Source organism: Carcharhinus amblyrhynchos, chromosome 16 (genome assembly GCF_965287045.1).
Source record: "Carcharhinus amblyrhynchos chromosome 16, sCarAmb.v2.hapA, whole genome shotgun sequence".
NCBI lineage: Eukaryota > Metazoa > Chordata > Chondrichthyes > Carcharhiniformes > Carcharhinidae > Carcharhinus > Carcharhinus amblyrhynchos.
The window spans coordinates 15,334,225-15,356,389 of NC_137339.1; positions in this window are offsets into that span (position 1 = coordinate 15,334,225).

Here is a 22,165-nt window from a genome sequence, read left to right on the forward strand (position 1 = left end):
TTTAATGGCTTTCTGTTATTGATAAAGTTAATTGATTTCTTTTGGTGAAACCTTACGAATAGATGACTCAGTATTAAAGGCATTGCCCATTGCATTACTAATCCGCACAGAGCAGGGGATAAGCGACTGACTGGCTAGATTTACATGTGAAGGTTGCCTGTCCATTTGGATGAGGTGTGAGAAAGTTACTGCTGTTTACAGGGGTGGCACGGTGGCACTGTGACTAGCACTGCTGCCTCACAGCGCCATGGACCCGGGTTCAATTCCAGCCTCAGGTGACTGTGGAATTTGCACATCCTCTGTGTGGGTTTCCTCCGGGTGCCTCTGTTTCTTCCCACAGTTCAAAGATGTGCAGGTTAGGTTGACTGGCCAAGATAAATTGCCCCTTAGCATCAGGGGGATTAGAAGAGTAAATTTATGGGGACAGGAACTGGGTGAGATTGTTGTTGGTGCAGGCTCGATGGGCCAAATGACCTCCTTCTGCACTGTATATTCTACGAACCTAGAAGATTTCACACCTGTACTAAGTTAGTACTGGATCTGAGATTGAAAGTTGCAGATATTTGTAAACAGGTACAGGTAAGTCTGGTCTGGTTCGCTATTTAGGCTGACTAGAGAGCCAACATACACTTCAGAATAATACCAAAAGTGTGGGTTTCCATTTCCTCTTATGGGAGAGATAGACTTGTGCTCTGCCCCTTTGCTCTGTCCTGTAATAAAATCATCTTCATGAGCCTTGGTTTACTAACCTCAAAAAAAAAATTAAGGCCATTATCTGGAAAAAAGGAAGAAAATAGTACATCAGGCAGGGCACGACTGCTCTCAATACCTGCTGCGCTTGAGAGAGGGAAAGGAGCTGCTGCCTCTCATTCTAATTATTCAGAGTCCCCTGCTGGAAGTATTGGAGTAAGAAGAAGTGGGGCTAAGCTACCGACTGGCTAGGTTTACATGTGAAGTTTGTCCGTCCATTTGGGTGAGGCATTAAACTGTTTACAGAATCAAAACCCCAGGGCTAGTATATTTGGCAAAGCGGGAAAAAATCTTAAGAGAATGTAAAAAAAAGCCTTTTTTTTTAAAGTTTATTTATTAGTATCTCAAGTAGGCTTATATTAACACTGCAATGGGGTTACTCTGTAAATCGCCTAGTTGCCACACTTTGGTGCCTGTTTCGGGTACACTGAGAAAGAATTTAGCATGGCCAATGCACGAACCAGCCCATCTTTTGGACTGTGGGAGGAAACCAGAGCACCCGGAGGAAAACCAAGCAAACTTGGGGAGGCAGCACAATGACCCAAGCCGGGGATCGAACCTGGATCTCTGGCACTGTGAGGCAGCAGTGTTAACACTGTGCCACCAGGTCACCCTATTACTATTAATATTATTGTATTATTGTATCATTGTATTACTATTGCTATTGTATTATTGTTATTACTATTATTATTGTATTATTGTACTGTATTACAACTATTATTGTAATAAAGAACAGTTTTGTACAAATGTTTGTTGGGATTTGGCTTAATCTGATGATTTCTGTTGCCACCACATATACCTTGCCAAAAATGGACCTGCATCAGAACATCCTACGCATGTATAACATGGGAGGTCACCAATGTCATACAGAACCTCATTACCGGAGTTTCAGCAGAATTTCAGGTTCTGAAGTCAAAATTAACAAAATGTAGGGTTGAATGATAGGATTGGTTCAGTGACATTCCTGGCACAAATGCTATGCCCCAATCATTGATTCCAAGCCCTTCACCTGCAATAACTCTCTTAGGTTGAGCCAAACTGTATAGAATCATAAAAGAATAGTAGAATCCCTACAGCGCAGAAGGAGACCATTCAGCCCATTGAACCTGCAGTGACAACAATCCCACCAAGGCACTGTTCTCATAACCCCACACATTTATCCTGCTTGTTCCCCCTGACACTAAGGGGCAATTTAGCATGGCCAGTCCACCTAATCTGCACATCTTTGGACTGTGGGAGGAAACCAGGGCACCCAGAAGAAACCCACATAGACACAGGGAGAATGTACAATCTCCATACAAACAGACACTTGAGGCTGGAATTGAACCCGGGTCCCCGGGTGCTAACCACTGAGCCATTGTGTGTAAAAATAAATATCAAAGATTCCATCGCCTTACTTAAAATAAGGTGAGCTTACTCCTCAAGCATTATATAAGACCTGACCTTATCATTATACACGCTGGTTGGAATTCTCTGATTTTACCCACAGCTGGAATTATCCAGTCCCACTGCTGTGAACAAGGATTTGGCTGAGTGCTAAGTCCTCTGTTCTCACCGACAGTGGTAATGATACCAGAGAATTATGGCCATTGCCTAAACTTGTGCCTCTTTTGAAGATCTATCTGTGCCTTGTGGTGTTTTTACTTCCAATACCCTTATTGGGTCAAGTGATTATTCAGGCACTGAGTGGACAAAGTGTTGAAGAGAGAAGATTGGCCCTGTTCCTCTGTGAAACCTCCTGCATTGCAAGTCCCACAACACCAGGTTTTAACCTGGGACTTCTTGCTGTGTTTGCCCCAGTCCAACGGCGGCATCTCCACATCAAACCTCCTGCATTCCCAAAGGCTAAGCAAAGGTCACCATTTTGTTTTAAGTTTGACATGAAGCCAACAATGAGCACTCCTCCTCCTCCTCCTGGCAAACAAAATGGACTTAGCTTTTTTTCTGTTTGTGGTACTGCTCAGCCTCAGAGACTGCAGAAGATTCTTCAGCAAAGCTGATTAGCCCTCACCCTCACGTCCTCTTGACCCTCCCTGTGACTTACTGAAGAACTACCAGCTTACAGTGGCAAAGTACTATCCAATTGGGTTGTGCACGATGAAAAATGGAACGGCTGACAGACAGTATAGATGGAGTGTTAATTGAATTATTCAGAAATCTGTGGAGCGAATGACTAACACTCCTGCTATAAAGGGGGCTGGAGTTTAAAAAATATCAAAGATGTTTATAGAATATTATAGAAAGAATATTATTAAACTAGAAAGTGCGCAGAAAAGATTTACTAGGATGCTACCGAGATTTGATGGTTTGAATTATAGGGAGAGGCTGGATAGATTGGGACTTTTTTCTCTGGAGCGTAGGAAGCTGAGGGGTGATCTTATAGAGGTCTATAAAATAATGAGGGGCACAGATCAGCTAGATAGTCAATATCTTTTCCCAAAGGTAGGGGAGTCTAAAACTAGAGTGTATATGTTGAAGGTGAGAGGGGAGAAATACAAGAGTGTCCAGAGGGGCAATTTTTTCACACAGAGGGTAGTGAGTGTCTGGAACGAGCTGTCAGAGGTAGTAGTAGAGGTAGGTACAATTTTGTCTTTTAAAAAGCATTTAGACAGCTCCATGGGTAAGATGGGTATTGAGGGATATGGGTAAATGTGGGCAATTGGAACTAGCTTAGGGGATTAAAAAAATGGTGGCATGGATAAGTTGGGCTGAAGGGCCTATTTCCATGCTGTAAGCCTCTATGACTCTATCAGATTCTGAATAGCATTGACCAGATTTCTGCCTGCTTTCCTTCGATACCCCAACATCCTCTCCCCGCTGATAACTCTAGAAATTGCTTCACTGAAGCAAATGATGTGCTACAAATCGATCATCTTTCCTTATTGAAGAAATCAGAGCTGATCTTTGATATTTTTCAGCTCCAGCTTCCATTACAGCAGGGGTGCGATTATTTTTGCCCCTTAGATTTCTGAATATTTCAATTAGCACCCCATCTATACCATCCATCAACCGTCACAGTTCTCATAGAGCACAGTCTAACTGGACAGTATTTTGCTACTACTTTCTTAGACATGATTAAAAGGTCTTGAACCAAATGGGATTCGGGGGGGCACTGGGGGTAGCATCGTCATCAAGCTCATTTTTCTCTAACACTCCATGTTGACCTCTGACCCACTGTTGATGAATAGTTTCACCTCCCTCAATTTTAACTGTTCAGACTGACTAGAGTGGTGGTCTTGAGTCTGTCTTTGATTTACACTGGCGAACCAACTCTTGCCCTCTGCTGATTCTTGGTGCAGTTGAACTTTGATGTACAAAAGCTTTGGTTTTCTCTAGGTTGGCTGAAAGATTCTACTTTTGGCTGATGAGGATCTTAGATATACCTCTCATTACTTAGCCACTATCTCATTGTTCTTAGAATCATAGAATCCGCACAGTGAAGAAGGAGGCCATTCGGCCCACCGAGCCTGCACCAACCACAATCCTACCCAGGCCCTATCCCCTTAACCTCAAGTATTTGCCCTGTTAATCCACATGACACTAAGGGACAATTTAGCATGGCCATTCAACCTAACTGGCACATCTTTGGACTGTGGGAGGAAACCGGAGCACCCAGAGGAATGTCATGTTGACACGGGGAGAATGTGCAAACTCCACACTGTTACCTAAGGCTGGAATTGAACCCGGCTCCCTGACGCTGTGAGTTGTTGCGGGTGAAGGGGTTGGAATCAACAATTGGGATTTGGCATTTGTCATGATGTGGAGATGCCGGCATTGTACTGGGGTAAACACACCTTCTACTCACCTGACGAAGGAACAGCGTTCTGAAAGCTTGAGGGTTTACTATCAAATAAACTTGTTGGACTTTAACCTGGTGTTCTGAGACTTCTTACTGTATATAGCATTTATGCCAGGGATGTCACTAAACCAATTGTGTCCCTCAACTCTACATTTTGTTAATCTTGAATTCAGAGCCTGAAATTCTGCCACAACTCCAGTATTGAGGTTAGCAGTGCTAATCACTGTGCCAACATGCTGTCCATTGTTGGTGGGCACAAATTGGCTGCAGCATTTCCAACTTTACAGCTATTACTGCACTTTCAAAGTGCTTTACTGGATACAAAGCATTCTGGAATGTCTTGAGGTTATGAAAGATGCTATGAAAATGCAAGTCTCACCTTCATTCTCTCTCTTCAGCAGGCAATGTTCCCTGTTTCAGAGGAGGTGTGTGGCTTTGCGTCATGTCAGCTACACTGTCACAGGAAAGCTGAGTTAACCATTCCCTTCAGGAAATCATCTCTCTTCCACTTCAAATGGACCACCTCTGTTACCCTGCTGTGCAGATTATACTTTGTGCTAAGCCAGTCACCTTCCCATTTCGCCTTTGTGATAATATGATTATGAAACATTATCCATGCCACTGTTTAGCAGTTTATTATTTTTATTCGCTTATTAGTATCATAAGTAAGCTTACATTAACATTGCAATGAAGGTACTGTTTGGGGCAGGACGGTAGCACAGTGGTTAGCACTGCTGCTTCACAGCTCCAGGGACCTGGGTTCGATTCCTGGCTTGGGTTACTGTCTGTATGGAGTTTGCACATTCTCCTCATGTCTGTGTGGGTTTCCTTCGGATGGTCCGGTTTCCTCCCACAGTCCAAAGATGTGCCGGTTAGGTTGATTGGCCATGCTAAAATTGCCCCCTAGTGTCCTGGGATGCGTAATTAGAGGGATTAGTGGGTAAAATATGTAGGGATATGGGGGTAGGGCTTGGGTGGGATTGTGGTCGGTGCAGACTCGATAGGCCGAATGGCCTTGTTCTGTACTGTAGGGTTTCTATGATTTCTATGAAAATCTCCAAGTTGCCACACTCAGACGCCTGTCTGGGTACACTGAGAGAGAATTTAGCATGACCAATGCACCTAAACAGCATGTCTTTCGGACTGTGGGAGGAAACCAGAGCAACCGGAGAAAACCCACAGAGAGTCGTGCAGACTCTGCACAGTCGGGGACCCAAGCCAGGAATCGAACCCAGGTCCCTGGTGCTGTGAGGCAGCAGTGCTAACCACTGCGCCACCGTGCAGCTGAACATTGTTAATATTAATATCATTGCACTGTCTTTATACCTCTTTTAAATGAGTCCTCGATTCATTCATTCCATTGTAAAAACAGAGGCAGGATTTCAGTGATTGTGCCACAATAAACAACAAAGATCTGTAATTCTGGGGGGATGGGGTGGGGAGCTTGAACAAAAGGCCTGAATATTTTGACAGAAAAATGTTAACTTTTAATTTTAGGAATCACTTTACACAGTATTAATTCACTCGCGACGAGAGTATATTATTTTGCATTTATTTGAAGTATATTCTGATAGCATCTTAATGAGTAATAGTTATCAACATGAGCTCAGTAGATTTGTTTTACTGAGGAAAGCTACAACACTGGTGTTTACAATAAATCTATACAAAGTCATTCTGCACTTCCTCCACTATTAATAACATTGTTTCCCTGCTTACCGACCGGGATCATCTATAACTGGCAAATTCCTGTGCGTTTAGCCAGATATTTTTAGTGAGCGTTGTTTATTGTTAGTCGACATTTTTTCACAGGACCTGTGAAATTTAATTAATCTTTTCTTCTGTTCAAGCCCTGTAATTAATCATATCCTTTCTCACAAAAAAGCCATGTATGGCTTACTAGAATAGAATAGAATCCCTACAGTGCAGAAGCAGGCCACTTGGCCCATCGAGACTGCTTCTACTACAATCCAACCCTATCCCCGTAACCCTGCATATCCCCTGACACTAAGAGGCAATTTTAACATGGCCAATCAACCTAACCCACACGCCTTTGGACTGTGGGAGGAAACCAGAGCACAGGGAGGAAACCCACACTGACAAGGGGAGAACGTGCAAACTCCACATAGACAGTCACCTGATGCCGGAATTGAACCCAGGTCCCTGATGCTGTGAGGCAGCAGTGCTAACCACTGTGCCACCGTGTGCCTGTGTACAGTAACTCTGCCAAACTGCCTTGTTGTGAACCAGTTATCCTAAGTGATCATTCTAAGTTCTGACCAGACTTCTGTTTTAATCAGTGGTCCTGCTAAAAGCTCGACAATTAATTAATAGATTATCGCCTCCTGTTGACTTTGAATGGATGAGATATAAATGTTAAATATTTTGTGTTAATGCTTCAGTGAGTACTTGGCAGTGAAATGCAATGTGCCATTTCATACTGATTATTCTCCAGAAATGCTTTTACTGAAGTCACTTCCTTCACTAAGGTCACGAGTATTAGGACAGAGGAGGCAAGTTCTTCACTCCTTCTGGCTTATCTGTCTGTAGAAAGCTCTAGCTGCCTCCTGAATGATTGCAGAATGGTTACGTCCGCTCCCCCACTCAGGAGATTATTTCAGATATTGAGGACTCTGCGGGGAGAATTCCAACTTGACGTGAATTCAAATGATTTGTTATTTGGGTGACAAAGTTTGGAGTATGTGGGAAAAAAGGCAAAAGTCTGCTTCAAGTAAGAACGTGTTGATTAGTTTGTCAATGCCGCTTTTGAAGAAAAGATGCTCAAAATGATGAGCATACCAGTACGTAAATAAGCTGTTGATGATTTGTAGTTCATTAGCAACGTTCATACATTGTCATAGCTGCACATATAAATGAGAATTCCGGTCCTGAAATTCTTCTTGAACTTTGTTAGCATTTTTAAAACTGTTTATCTGAAGTAGCACTATCAATTTCAGAGTTGAGACATGTTACAGCAGCACACTTGAGTGATTTCCAATGGTGTAATTAGCAGTGCAATTACCTTGCGGCAGTCCACAACAACACAATACTAGAAAGTGACTGTACTACAACCATCATCAGTTGTGAGTTCATTGCGATGGTGTTGTGTGGCCTGTAACGATCAAAATAGAAGATGATCATTTTAAATGCAGCAAGGAATGTAAGTGTGGAGTAAGCTACAGGCAAAAGGAGGGTCTGGACAGATTTGAAGGTGGGAGCTAAGATTTTCAATTAAATAGGGAGATTGCTCCCTTCACCCACCTCCCCCCCCATGTTTCGTGGGACTGAGAACCCAGTTTCAGTCAATCAAGATGAGGTTGATGGGTGAATGGCAATTTAGTAGGTGACAGGTTAAGAGCAGCTTATTTTTAAACTCATTCACTCTGATGGAGAGTAATATAGGAGTCCTACCAGGAAGATATTGAAGAAATTAAAACAAAGGGGGGGGAATTTTCTGTCCTGTTTTTGTTAGGTGAGAATGGTGACAAAAAACAAAGCACAAAAAAGATTACAGGACAGGAACAGGCCATTTGGCCCTCCAAACCTACACCGACCATGTTGTCCAACTGAACTAAAACAAAGAAAATTACACGAGATAGGAAAATCTTGCAAGATGTCCAAATCAACTTTCACACTGATGTAAATGCGGGATGTGATTGTTCTTCAGGCATCCCACCTCCACACCTTCTGTGGGGAACATCAGGAACATTATTTCCACGTATTTAGGCCTCTATGCCGAAAACATCCGCTCCTTAAGAAAGCTCATAAGGGCCAACCCAGTGTGAATTACAACTGGCCTCCCCATTTGGGCACCTGGTAGGCAGGCCTCCCAGAGGAACACAGATTAGTGCATCACTCAGGGAGGAGAAGGTCATGCCTGGGTGCCACCTGGGTTACTGTCCCCTGCCAATATCCTGGCATTGCCCAGATAATCAGAGAATCATAGAATCCTACAGTGCAGAAGGAGGCCATTTGGCCAGTCAAGTCTGCACCGACCACAATCCCACCCAGGCCCTATCCCCATAGCCCCATGCATTTACCCTAGCTGGTCCCCCTGACACTAAGGGGCAATTTAGCATGGCCAATCCACCTAACTCGCACATCTTTAGGCTCTGGGAGGAAACCCATGCAAACATGGGGAGAATGTGCAAACTCCATACAGACTGTGACCCAAGCTGGGTCCCTGACCCTGTGAGGCAGCAGTACTAACCACTGTGCCACCATGTCGCCCCAATGTTAGGAATGGGGGGTATGAGGGGGGGACAGATGGGTGTGTGGTGAGCAGGACTCCATATGAAACTTGTGCACTCTGGCGCTCTTTAAAAATTGCACCCTGATTTCAGAAAACAAATTGCTGGAGGGGACAGGCTCAGTTCGAACTCGCCCGTCAACATAACACCGTGGGCCCCCAACCTTTTACATTTTTTGTACTATGTCCCCAACAATACAGCGGACAAAGCCGTCTTTGGTGCCAGCAGCTTTAATACTGCTTTTGCCACCTACAATCAGCTTCTGCTGATATTCAGGAAAATTGCGCCCAAAGTTTCAGTGGCAGCATCGATGCATCATGGAAGTGGCAAGAAAGTGAAGTTCACAGCAGGGACTGAAAATGTTTACCTCAGTGGACATTTTAACTTATAGAAATGGTTTTACTTACACAGCTGATTGAGGTTGATAATTGCACTGTCAAAATTGGTGACTTAAGCGGAAACAATGTTTAAGAATAGGCTGGAGAGTTATTTGAATGAATTGGAGTGAAGGGAAATGTGGAAGATGTGCTGGGTGCTTGGGTGTGGTGACTAACTACTGACACAGACTAATTGGAGTGAACATCCAGTGTTGCGCATATATTGTTATTTCTATGCAGTTCTGTGCTATTCTAAACAGTGACTCCTTTTCAAAGTTATGAATATAGCTGAGCAAGGAGTGGCATGTTGGCACAGTGGATAGCACTGCTGCCTCACAGTGCCAGGGTCCTGGGTTCAATTCTGGCCTTAGGTCACAGTCTGTGTGGAGTTTGCATATTCTCCCTGTTTCTGCATGGGTTTTCCCCAGATACCCCCGTTTCCCCCCACAATCCAAAGATGTGCAGGTTAGGTGGATTGGCCGTGCTAAATTGCTCTTTAGTGTCCCAAGATGTATAGGTTAGATAAATTAGCCATGGCAAATTGCCCCTTAGTGTCCCAAGGTATACAGGTGAGGTGGATTTACCATGCTAAATTGCCCCTTAGTGCCTCAAAGTGTGTAGGTCAGATGGATCAGCCATGGTAAATGTGTGGAGTTACGGGAATAGGGTAGGCAGAAAGGGCCGGAGTAAGATACTCTGTCAGAGAGTCAGTGCAGACTTGATGGGCTGAATGGCCTCCTTCTACATTTGGGATTCTCTAAAAGGTTATCTGAAAGTGGCTAAAATGTGAATGTTCATAGAAAAATAAGATATAAGCACCTCCAAAGTCTTAGTTTTTCTCAGATCTTCATAAAACAATTAATGAACACAAAAGAAGATTTTTCCTGTGATTCTTATATAGAAACACATTGGTTGATATAATATTTTGAGTGTAAGCCTAATGCGCATTGATGAGTCAATCTCCCATTTATTGAGATCAAACTATTTTCCATATAAATGAAAAACAGGCAGTGCGTTGTTGGTGATTTTCAACCTCTTTGTGTCAGAACAGCTGAAAACATCCATCAACGCAATAAACCAAAGCAGCCATGGACAGCTAGGGGCTACAGCGCTGGAACTTGTATTGCCTAATAGCAACTCTTAGTGACATGCTATACAAAGAAAGCTTGTTCCGCGGATTAAAATGAAATTATTTCATACTGCATGAGTATTAGCGTTTCAATTTAAATTTAGTGCTGGCACAAACTTAATGGAATTGATGCAGTAATGTTGGAGAATTGGAGTGTGGTCATGTCACAGCTAAAGTCAAAGGTGCCAGTGCCCTCCACTAAAGTAGAATTAATAATATGTCCAAAGAAAATTGAATTACCAGTTGGAGTCCATACCTTGAACGTGTGATGGAGCGTGAAGGGAAAGGATCAGTTTAGGCAGAAAATGAGAAGTTGCTGTGTCATCTCTAAGGTGATATACACGATTAATGTTTGTTGAGGAGGACAGATTATTATCAAAACATATTGTGCCATGAGTAAATGAGTGCAATCAGCACTTAACAATGATCACACCGTGCTGGGATTAAAAATGAAAACTGCTGCAAATACTCAGCAGGTCAGGCAGCATCGGTGAAGGGAGAAACATGAGTTTATGGTTCAGGTCAATCAGCATTTTTCAGGTCTCAGTTACCCTTGTACAGAACCTATAAAGAAAATATTGACACTGTTACAACACAGAGGTTAATCCCTTTTACCTTGTGTTGTAATCTGCCACAATTTTGGGAAGTGTTAACTGTCCTTAACGCTTAGAAATTCATCAGTATAAAGGCCTGATACTCGCTTTAAGTGAATACTTAACGAGGTGTTTTATTTAAATAACCACAAACTTTAACTAAACAAGTAAAATATTCACTAAGGTACATTTCAAATGCAATGCTGTTCGAATAAGACAAGGAACATTCATTGCTAAAATAGTGATAATGGTATTTTAGTCACTCTCAAAAAATAATATACAACCAAGTCTGATAGCGTTTGGAAGTTTGGAGGTCTTTGGTGGTTGTCCATTGTCTGTAAAGTCTTTTTGACTCAGTATCCTTCGGTTAGATAGCTAGATAATTCTCTTAAGAGATATTTAAATTGGCAGGGGCCGAGAGCTGCTCTGGAGATGAATCATAGAATCATAGAATCCTACACTGCAGAAAGAGACCATTCGGCCCATCTATTCTGCACCAACCACAATCCCACCCAGGCTCTATTCCTACATCCCTACATATTTACTCACTAATCCCTCTTACCTATGCATCCTGGGACACGAGTGGCCAATTTAGAATGGCCAATCAACCTACCCCACGCATCTTTGGACTGTAGGAGGAAACCAGAGCACCCAGAGGGAACCCACTGAAGGCTGGCTTCTTTGAATGGCTGCCCTGGCCTCCCTTGTAATGGCTGTTGATTGGCCCTTCATACCTGCTACGACCTCACAATTATCTTACACCACGATTGGTTTGATGCTGTCAACACTATCAAATTCAAATCTGATAGGCTGTTAAAATTTGAGTGTCTTCTTCAAACTCATAGGCTAAAAGGACGCAAAAACCTACAGAGCCAGCTATCAAAGCAACCCTAATGCTTGGTCTTTTGAAGCAAATGTTGCAACCTGGAGTCTGTGTGTACTCTGCATTTTAGCACAGAACTCAAAAACAGCTTTTAAAGAGACCATGCACTGTTTCCTTTCCCTGTAGCATTTTTTTTTACAATTTTTTAATATCTTTATAAACATTTGTTATATCTTTACAAACTCAACTTCACAACAATACCAATGTATCAACTAATGGGATGCAGGTAGACCTAACTTGTATTTTAATTTACAGAGCCTCAGAAGTTATGGTGGAAACTCTATTATAATAGACCCTTCTGAGTACAGCAAGATCTTTTCACCCAGCAAAATGCAATTATGGAATAATAGTAAATGTTTTAAAGTTTATTTATCACTGTCACAAGTAGGCTTACATCAACACTGTAATGGAGTTACAGTGAAAATGATGAAAAGGTTGTATGTTAAAGACTCAAGGTATGATTGACAGAGAAATCATCCAATCATCTCCATTTTCATGTCAGGCTTTAGTATTACAATTGCCATCTAATGAACTGTAATCACCATCTTTCCTGCCCATTTCCTAAGTTGAACTAAGCCTTCAAAGTATTCCTGAAGAGGTCAAACATCTTGCAGACTTGTGGGAGTCACTGGCTTCTAACTGACCCAAAAGGAGCAGGTCAGTTCAGGAATGAAGCAGACATATCGAGAGACATCATTGGGAACATGCAGAGGTGAAGTCAAGATACAGAAGAGAGCGCACAAATCTCCAAACAGCCCATCTTACACAGTCCTCTGCCCTGCATGTGGTAGAGCCTGCAGACCGCACAGTGAGCTTACTGACCAGCTCAGAATCCATCAAACTGGTGGAAGTTAATCATCCATGAGGACCTGCCTAAGAAGAACGATGCTGCCATCCCACATGTGTACTCATTTGCTTTCCCAATTCAGATACATGGGAATAGGCCAGAGATCAATGTAGAATGAGTTATGTGGATTCAGGTCAGATTGCACTCTGTTTCCAAGGAGTATCAGTGGGTGAAAAAAATTCAGAATTCATTGACAGCAGAAGCTTTTAATCTGAAATCAATAAGTTTGACCAACTGTTTATGAGCATGCGACAACAATAAGGATAGTTTTCCACTGTCAACTGCTGTAATGACAAGGGCAGCACTGACCTAGGAAGGCAGGTCCATTTGAATAACCCAACTTCAGGAAATGTTTAAACTTGCCAATTCAGTCACAAGCATTACAACTTTCCCGTTGAAATGAACTAAACAGCCAGCAGCAAATCCTGCAGGAAACAGCAAGGTTTAAAGAATGGACACAAGTTTAGGTAAGTTGGAAAGACTCCCATAAACTCAAAGGAAGGAGGCAATTAATCATTTCAGACAAGTGCAATCTAACAAAAGCTTTTGGATATGATTCTAGTCCAGGGTCTTTCATCTATTTGTCAGATCGAGTTGAAAGTGCAAAATAATATTGAACGGTAGCAGCCTAATATTTCATGGGACTGAAATTAACTTCAGAGATTAAATGTTTTAGATATCTCTGCCCAGCTTACTGTAAGAAGTCCATATATCATCAAATTATCCAATTGTTAATTTTTCAAAGTTATACTGATTCTGAAATTGTATTGATAACTTGTTAATCTGACTGCTGCGGCTACATTTAGCAATCATTGTGCTTTAAACTAATTCATTATATGTATCTTTTAAATTTTATTTTATTAGTCACAAGCATACTTACATTCACACTGCAATGAAGTTATGGTGAAAATCCCCTAGTCGCCACATTTCAGCACCTTTTCAGGTATACTGAGAGAGAATTAAGCATGGCCAATTCACCTAACCTGCACATCTTTGGACTGTGGGAAGAAACCGGAGCACCTGGAGGAAACCCGTGGAGACACAAGGAGAATGTGCAGACTTCACACAGACAGTGACCCAAGCCCAGAATTGAACTCAGGTCCCTGGTGCTGTGAAGCAGCAGTGCTAACTATTGTGCCACTGTACTGCCCCCAATCTATTTGTGATTTGATAAGGTCCCACTTCCACTGAAGTATTAATAGATTAGTTTCTGCTGTTAGGAATAGCATAATCTAATTGATGCAAGCATGGCTGTATTCAGGATTTATGCACAGCTGATCAGTCAAGATGCTGCTACTCTGGTACAGAGTCTGTTGTGAAATTGTGGAATAATGAGGAAGAAGCCAGTGATGAGGATGGAGGCAAGACAACCAATCTCCAAAAGGAGGCAACATATCTTTGTAAGCAACGCAATGAAGCTGCAGATTGCTTTGAAGGGTTACGTGCAAAATAACATCATAACTTCTCAGGCAAGAACTGATCTGATTCCAACTGGACTCACTCTGGTGTGGAGTTAAACAAGTGGGGTGTGAAGCCACGCTTCTAAAATTTAGATGCAATTTTAGACTATAATTGTGCCCTCAGCAACTGTTAGTTTTTTTTCCTTAAATTTACTTTTTAAACGTTTTGAGAAAACATCCCTGAATGGGAGATTGGTACTCTACAGGTATACAAAATGCTGGTTAGGCCACAGCTGGAATTTCAAGCACAGTTCTGGTCACTCTATTACAAGAAGGACATAATTGTTCTGGAGAGAATGCAGAGGAGATTTACAAGAACATTGCCAGAGCTAGAAAATTTCAGCCACAAGGATAGATTCAATAGGTTGGGGTTGTTTTCTTTCGAACAGAGAAGGCTAAGGGGTGACCTAATTGAAGTGGACAACATTATGAGGGGCCTAAATAGGGATGGTGCATAGCTGAGGGATAAATTACCAGAGAGCATGGAATTAAGGTGATTGGTAGAAGGACTAGAGGGGACACGAGAAAAAACCCTCTTACCCAGAGGGTGATGGACTTCTGGAATTCACTGCCTAAGTTGGTGACTGAGGCTGAACCACTCAACTTATTCAAAAGGTAACTGGATCTGCACCTGAAGGTCAAGGTACAGACCAAGTGCTGAATGTGGATGACTGTGTGGGTTTCCTCGAGATGCTCCGGTTTCCTCCCACAATCCACAGTTGGGTGGCACAGTGGACAGTAGTTAGCACTGATGCCTCACATTACAAGAAACCCGGGTTCGCTTCCCTGAGTAGGTCACTGTCTATGCAGAGTCTGCACATTGTCCCTGTGTCTGCATGGGTTTCCTCCAGGTGCTCCAGTTTCCTCCCACAGTCTGAAAGAGATGCTGTTTAGGTGCATTGGCCGTGCTAAATTCTCCCTCAGTGTACTTGCTGGAGTGTGGCGACTAGGAGATTTTCACAGTAACTTCATTGCATTGTTCATTTGCCTATCTGAGACACTAATAAATAAACTTTAAACGTATCCAAAGATGTGCAGGTTAGGTGGATTGGCCATGGTAAAATTGCCCCTCAGTATCAGGGATACTCATTAGCTAGGGTAAATGCATGGGGTTATGGGAATAGGGCCTGAGTGGGTTTGTGGTCTATGCAGACTCGATTGGCCAAATGGCCTCTTTCTGCACTGTAGGGATTCTATGAAAATGAGCAGCTGGTTTCTTATTTCTGTTTTGCAGCCAGTGCGGACATGTTGGGCTGAACGGCCTTTTTCTGCACTGTAATGTTTCTATGGAAACAGCAGGAAGTAATTAACCTAACTTGCCCTGAATGCTTTAACCATGTGGAATTGCAGAGACAAACAACAACTTGCATTTGTATAGCCTTTATTAGAGAGCAAAATGTCAGACAGGGCCTCACAAAAGCAGCATCAATAAAATTTGACACCAGGCCACATGATGGAATATCAGGACAGATGCTTGAAAACTTAGTGAAAGAGGTGGATTTTAAAGAATGACTTAAGAGAGGAGAGAGAGGCAAAGAGGTGAGGTGGAGAAAGATTTAAGGAAGAAAAACATTGAGTTTAGGGCCTCAACAGCTGATGGCACAGCTGAGAATGATACCTATTAAACTTGTGGGTGAGTAAGAGAATTGGAGGAGTGCACAGGTACTCATAACAATCAAAGGCACTTAAATGATAGTGTGCAGTATCATTTTATGCATGATTGACACATTAATATATAAGTTCTTCCATTACTTTGGCAAAGGCAATAATCTATTTTTAATGAACAATTTAAAACAGGTAGGTCAGAATTTTATGCTCCATCCCCACTCCTGCCGACAGATTCTAAGATGGTTGGGGAGCATGAAATTGCATGGACGGGATTCCATCTGGGTCCCTGCCCGCCCCAGCCTCGCAGCAATTTTACACTGGGGCAGGCAGGACGCTTGCCCCAATTAAAGCCCTTTATAGTGGCCACTTTAGGCCAGTTCCAGCTGAGGCTCCATTGTTAGGCTGGCTGGAAGATGACATCTTAGGACAACAGGGGGAAGGAGTAACCCAGAGGCATGGTGGCACAATGGTTAGCACTGCTGCCTTGCAGCGCCAGGGACCCAGGTTCAATTCCTGGCTTGGGTCACTGTCTGTGTGGAGCTTGCACATTCACCTCTGTGTCCGCATGGGTTTACTCTGGGTGTTCTGGTTTCCTCCCTCATTCCAAAGATGTGCGGGCTAAGTTGATTGGGCACCCTAAACTGCCCGTTTATGTGAGGGGGACCATCAGGGTAAATATGTGGGGTGACAGGGAAAGGGCCTGGATGGGATTGTTGGCAATACAGGCTCGATGGGCCAAATGGCTTCTTTCCGCACTGTAGCAATTCTATGAACCCATTGTGGAGTACTGAGCTGTATATATTTCTGCTAATAAACAAGAATGTTTTCTTTTATAAACATTCTTGTTTATTTGCAGAATTATATAGGACAAATAATAGTCTATGGTAGCAATCTTAGGGTAACAGATGAACTCGAAAGACACAAAGAGTTGTGAACGGAGCCCAGTCCATCCTGCAAACCAACCTTCCATCCATTGACTCTGTCTACATTTCTTGCTGCTTTGGAAAAGCAGCCAGCATAATTAAGGACCTCATGCATCCTGGACATACCCTCTTCCACCTTCTTCCATCAGGAAAAAGATACAAAAGTCTGAGGCCATGTACTAACCGACTCAAGAACAGCTCCTTCCCTGCGCGTCAGACTTTTGAATGGACCTATCTCATTTTAAGTTGATCTTTCTCCCTATCTATGACTGTAGCACTACAATCTGCACTGTCTTCTTTCCTTTTCCCCTAGGTATTCTATGAAGGATATGTTTTGTCTGCGTAGCAATACTGTTCACTGTGTCCCAGTACATGTGACATTAATAAATCAAATCAAACCAAATCAAAAAACCTCATCTGGACCCTAAATCCAAGACAAAACAAGCAGGTACAGACTGGCTCCCTCAAAATAGGGTATAAATCCTTGCAATTCTAACAAAACTAGTGTATAGACACTGATAATTCAGTTGTATGGAGTCATTCCCAGAAATCTCTCAATCCTCTGTATGGTTCATCTGTCTTGCTCCAGAAAACATACGAAAAGTCCTTATGCAATTATATAATCACATTGATGTAATTTCTGTCAGAGAGGAATGAATGCTTTTGAAATAAAGCACTAAAAATATACAATAGAAAAGGAACTGTCTTGGTTTTCTGAATGTATTGTTAGTTTTCAATGAATGCGATATAAATAATTCTGAATAAATATATACAGGCACAGATTTTATTCAAAGGTTACATAAATAGTGAAAATACAAAAGTGATTGAGAAGTAATATTCTATCATGGTCTGGCAAACAAGCCCTTGTTGGGTTCACAATAGCAGCTGAGGGAGAGGTACCACAGCTCCACCTTTGCAGAATCTCTCCCACTCAGTGACTTTCCATTCCCACTCCCTCGTATCCCGTCCAAGAAAACCGCTCGTAGACGTTTTGTCAGCAATAAAAGCCTTGTACTTAAATTTTCCCAATTAGCAGCCCCGCCTGGCAGCGATGCCCATGGGGATTGGTTTGTACAATGACTCGTAAAGAACAGCCGTAGAGATGCCAGGGCTGCCCAATGAAAAACAGGCTGATTTATCGCCAACCGTCCACTGCCCTGCTCGAGCGGGCATGCAATAAAAATAACGTGCGATGGAAAACCTGAACACTTTGCCACGCTAATACTCAAACGGGGGGCTTGAGAAGGGCAGATTAAAACAACTATATAATAGATGTTTCCAAAGAGAGATTGTTTGTCGGTGTTTAAATGATAACTGCGATAAACAGCTGTCCTGCTACATTTTCAGCTTAATACGACATTCTGTTTTCTTTAATGCAGTGACTGCAGTTTAGACTCATGTTAGCATTGTTTCGCCTTGATTGTTTTGATTATTACTGCTTGGCTCTGAGAGAATGTTCAAAGTAGCTCAATAACAAAACAAACAAAGATGTAGACAGGCACGTAAAAAGGTCATAAATGCAGTCATATTTTGTTCTCCGAAATTCACAGTGATCAGCAATGTCATCGTCTGACCAAGATTTAGACTTATCAAAGGTTTCAAGGCCTTTGCTGAATTTAATTACTTTTTTTTTGCTGGAGCCATGAATAAAATTGGTTATGTTGAGCACTTTTCTAATAAAAAGTTCTGTAGTTGGGTTCCACTGTATATCCATGTTTTAAACAAGTTTATTTGGAAGCTTTCGGGGCGCTGCTCTTTTATCAGCTGAGTGGAGAGTAGGTTTCACAAACAGGGCATATACAGACAAAGACTCAATGGCAAGGTAATGGTTGGAATTCGAGTCTTTTCAGGTAATCAATTCTTCACAAATACAGACTGTGCAAGTGGAGAGAAGGCCCACAGGTTATTATTCCAGACATTGTCTTGCAATTGTCCATATATGTCGTGTTTGTGTAACCTACCTCTCTACTCACCTGATGACGAAGCAGCACTCTGAAAGCTCGTGATTCCAAATAAACCTGTAGGACTTTAATCTGGTGTTGTGAGACTTCTTACTGTGCTCACCCCATCTCCACATCATGTTTTAAATGTAATGCGTAACTCTATAATAAAGGAGAAGGTAGCTGATGGGTAAAAGCAAAATACAGCGGATAGAAAATGCTGGAAAATCTCAACAGGTCTGACATCTTTGAGAGAGAATAGAGCCAACATTTTGAGTCTATATACTCTGTTAAAGTTGAAAGTTTAAAGTAAAGTTTGAAGTTTAAAAGTTTATTTATTAGTGTCACAAGTAAGGCTTACATTAACACTGCAATGAAGTTACTGTGAAATTCCCCTAGTTGCCACAATCCAGTGCCTGTTTGGGTCAATGCACCTAACCAGCACATCTTTAGGACTGTGGGAGGAAACTAGAGCACTGGAGGAAACCCACGCAGACTCAGGGAGATCATGCAATCTTTACACAGACAGTGACCCAAGCCGGGAATCAAACCCAGGTCACTGGCACTGTGAAACAGCAGTGCGAACCACTGTGGCACCGTGCTCTGACGAAAGGTTGTAATGAGTGTCCACTGGTGTTTGTGGCCTCCACACTGGTGCCATCAGCCACCTCTTGAATGAATCCCCGAGGAGCCATCCCTCTAGCTGCTGCTGTCCCTCAAAGATGTCCGGGATCTGAGAGTGCTCCAATATGTAGCTGTCATGAACAGTCCCTGGAAAATGGGCATTCACTTAAATGAAGCTCATTGTGTGGTCACCATCAAGCTGCACATTGAGGGATGAATATTCTTTGAAGTTCAATGGCGCCGTGTGATGCCATGGAGCACACAGGATCATGTGGTGCAATCAAACAGAATTTGCTTCTGGGGAAAGTCTGTTGTGGTGGCAAAGCCCATGACCTGGTATCATGCCTCACCTGGTCCCAGTCCAGGTTGATATACATATGGACCTTGAATAAAGAGCACCTATAACCTCCTGGATGTGTGTGACCGACTGGGAGATGCCACACAGCTCGGCTGTTGCCCTGGAATGAGCCACACGCTTAGAAATTCAGAGTAGTTGTGAGTTTAAGATCCAAAGGCAGTGGGTATCTCCCCATTCCATGGGGTGCCAGCTCTTTCATGGTCTGGCAGAGAAGGTCCACCGCACCCAGGGACAGATGCAGCCTCTTGTTTTCAAGCATTCCCACCTCTGACCAGACCCACTGAGGAGGGCCACTCCCTCAGCTGAGATATGGGCAGGAAGCCAGGAAGGAGGACACAAGAAACGCTGCCTGCATAGCAACCCTTCACAACACTTGAAAGCTAGGAACACCCTGAAATGAAGCGATCTTGAGCCCGCAAGTAATCCCTGTGGGCTCCCTACCCCCAATATTGTGATTGAAGGACTCCTACCCCAGCCTCAAGTTGCACTTATTTGCCCCCCTCGTATCCTCTCCGGTGCCCCCTGATCAGTGCACACTGCAAAGGGTGCTGGCTGCCTGAGTGCCCACCTCCAAAATCCCCTCAAAGGTGAAGGCGCCGGGTTCATGCTTATGTGGAACTGTTGTAAATGATGCCGACTTGACATCGTGCCAGCACCCACTGGGTGGTGGATGGGGGGAGGGGGTGGGGGGGAAGAGTGTGCTCAATAATGACAAGCTAACATATTAAAATGAGCTTCCTGGGATCCCACAGTTTCATGCCACGCTGCCTGTGAGAGGCCAGGAAGATCAAAACTTGGAAACTTGCTGGCGCAAATTGTGCTTTCTGGATTCTGAACTCGCACCGCCAACCCCGCAGGCGGAAAGTGCGAGCCCAAAATCGCCCCCGCCGGCCTTAAAAGTACAACTGGTGTAGGTTTTCAGTCCTTTACGTGTGTTGTTTATGAAATGTATTTTGACTGTTGTCCTGAATGTGTGTCAGCCCGCCGGCTGTGTGAGCCATTAAATGCTGATCACAGATGAAGAACATCATGCAAAGCAATCCCAAACCCTGCACATCTTTACAATAAATTGAGTTAACTTCAGCAAGAGGCAACTTTTGCTAAACAGAAGTGCTAGAAAATGACGCAGCTTTATGGCGAAAACAAAATGCGAATTCCCTGTGCGGAGCTGCAATTTTTGAACCATCAACAATGGCTTCATTGATTATTTACAGATATTCAATGACTTTAAGATCAATGAGATAGCTGTATATTTTCTGTGCTCGCATTGAATCTAGCTTCACTGCCTTTTACAATTCAATGGAAATCCTACTGCAAATAGAAGACTGCAAAGCAGTCTTTTAAAAACAAATTCAGTGTTTGGACTGAAGTCATTGTTATGATACCTCATGTGAACAATACTGATTAACCACTTCAGAAGGCTCCAATTTCCATACAATGTAAGGTTTAAATATTTAGCCATCAATGGCAGGCTTCAGTTGATTGTAAACTCTTCAGCTTCAGAATAGCATGTGATGCAATTTTTGACAACATTGAGTGATTGGTAACTATGTGAAACCCCTCAAACTTCCCTGCTGCCATCAGATGCTTGAATGGCCCTACCATATATTTGACAGTAGCACAGTGGTTAGCACTGCTGCTTCACAGCTCTAGGGTCCTGGGTTCAATTCCTGGCTCGGGTCACTGTCTGTGTGGAGTTTGCATGTTCTCCTTGTGTCTGTGTGGGTTAGGTTGATTGGAGTAAAAAGTCTGACAACACCAGGTTTTAGTCCAACCTATTTATTTGATAATATACTCACTAGCTTTCGGGGTTACCCCCTTCGTCAGGTGAATGGAGAGTTCTGGCCTCAGACAGAGCATATAAAGCACAGACAGTTTAGAGATTACTGATTAAAATGCGAATCCTTACACCTAACCTGCTGTTCAAGACCTGAAGTGGCTGATAATGTGAGTGGAAGGAGCACTGATCACAGTTTAAAGAGATGTGTATTGTCTCCAGACAGTACAGTAAGTGAGGTTTTGCAAACCCAGGCAAGTCACGGGGGTTACAGATAGTGCGACATGAACCCAAGATCCCTGTTGAGACCGTCCTCATGTGTGCGGAACTTGGCTATCAGTCTCTGCTCAGCGACTCTGCGCTGTCGTGTGTCGTGAAGGCCGCCTTGGAGAATGCTTACCCGAAGGTCAGAGGCTGAATGCCCGTGACCACTGAAGTGTTCGCCAACAGGAAGGGAACAGTCTTGCCTGGTGACTGTCGAGCGATGTTCATTCATCCGTTGTCGTAGCGTCTGCATGGTCTCCCCAATGTACCATGCTTCGGGACATCCTTTCTTGCAACGTATCAGGTAGACAATGTTGGCCGAGTTGCAAGAGTATTTACCATGTACCTGGTGGATGGTATTCTCACGTGTGATGATGGTATCCATGTCGATGATCTGGCATGTCTTGCAGAGGTTGCTGTGACAGGGTTGTGTGGTATTGTGGTCACTGTTCTCCTGAAGGCTGGGTAGTTTGCTGCGAACAATGGTCTGTTTGAGGTTGTGTGGTTGTCTGAAAGCAAGAAGTGGGGGTGTGGGGATAGCCCTGGCGAGATGTTCGTCTTCATCAATGATATGTTGAAGACTCCG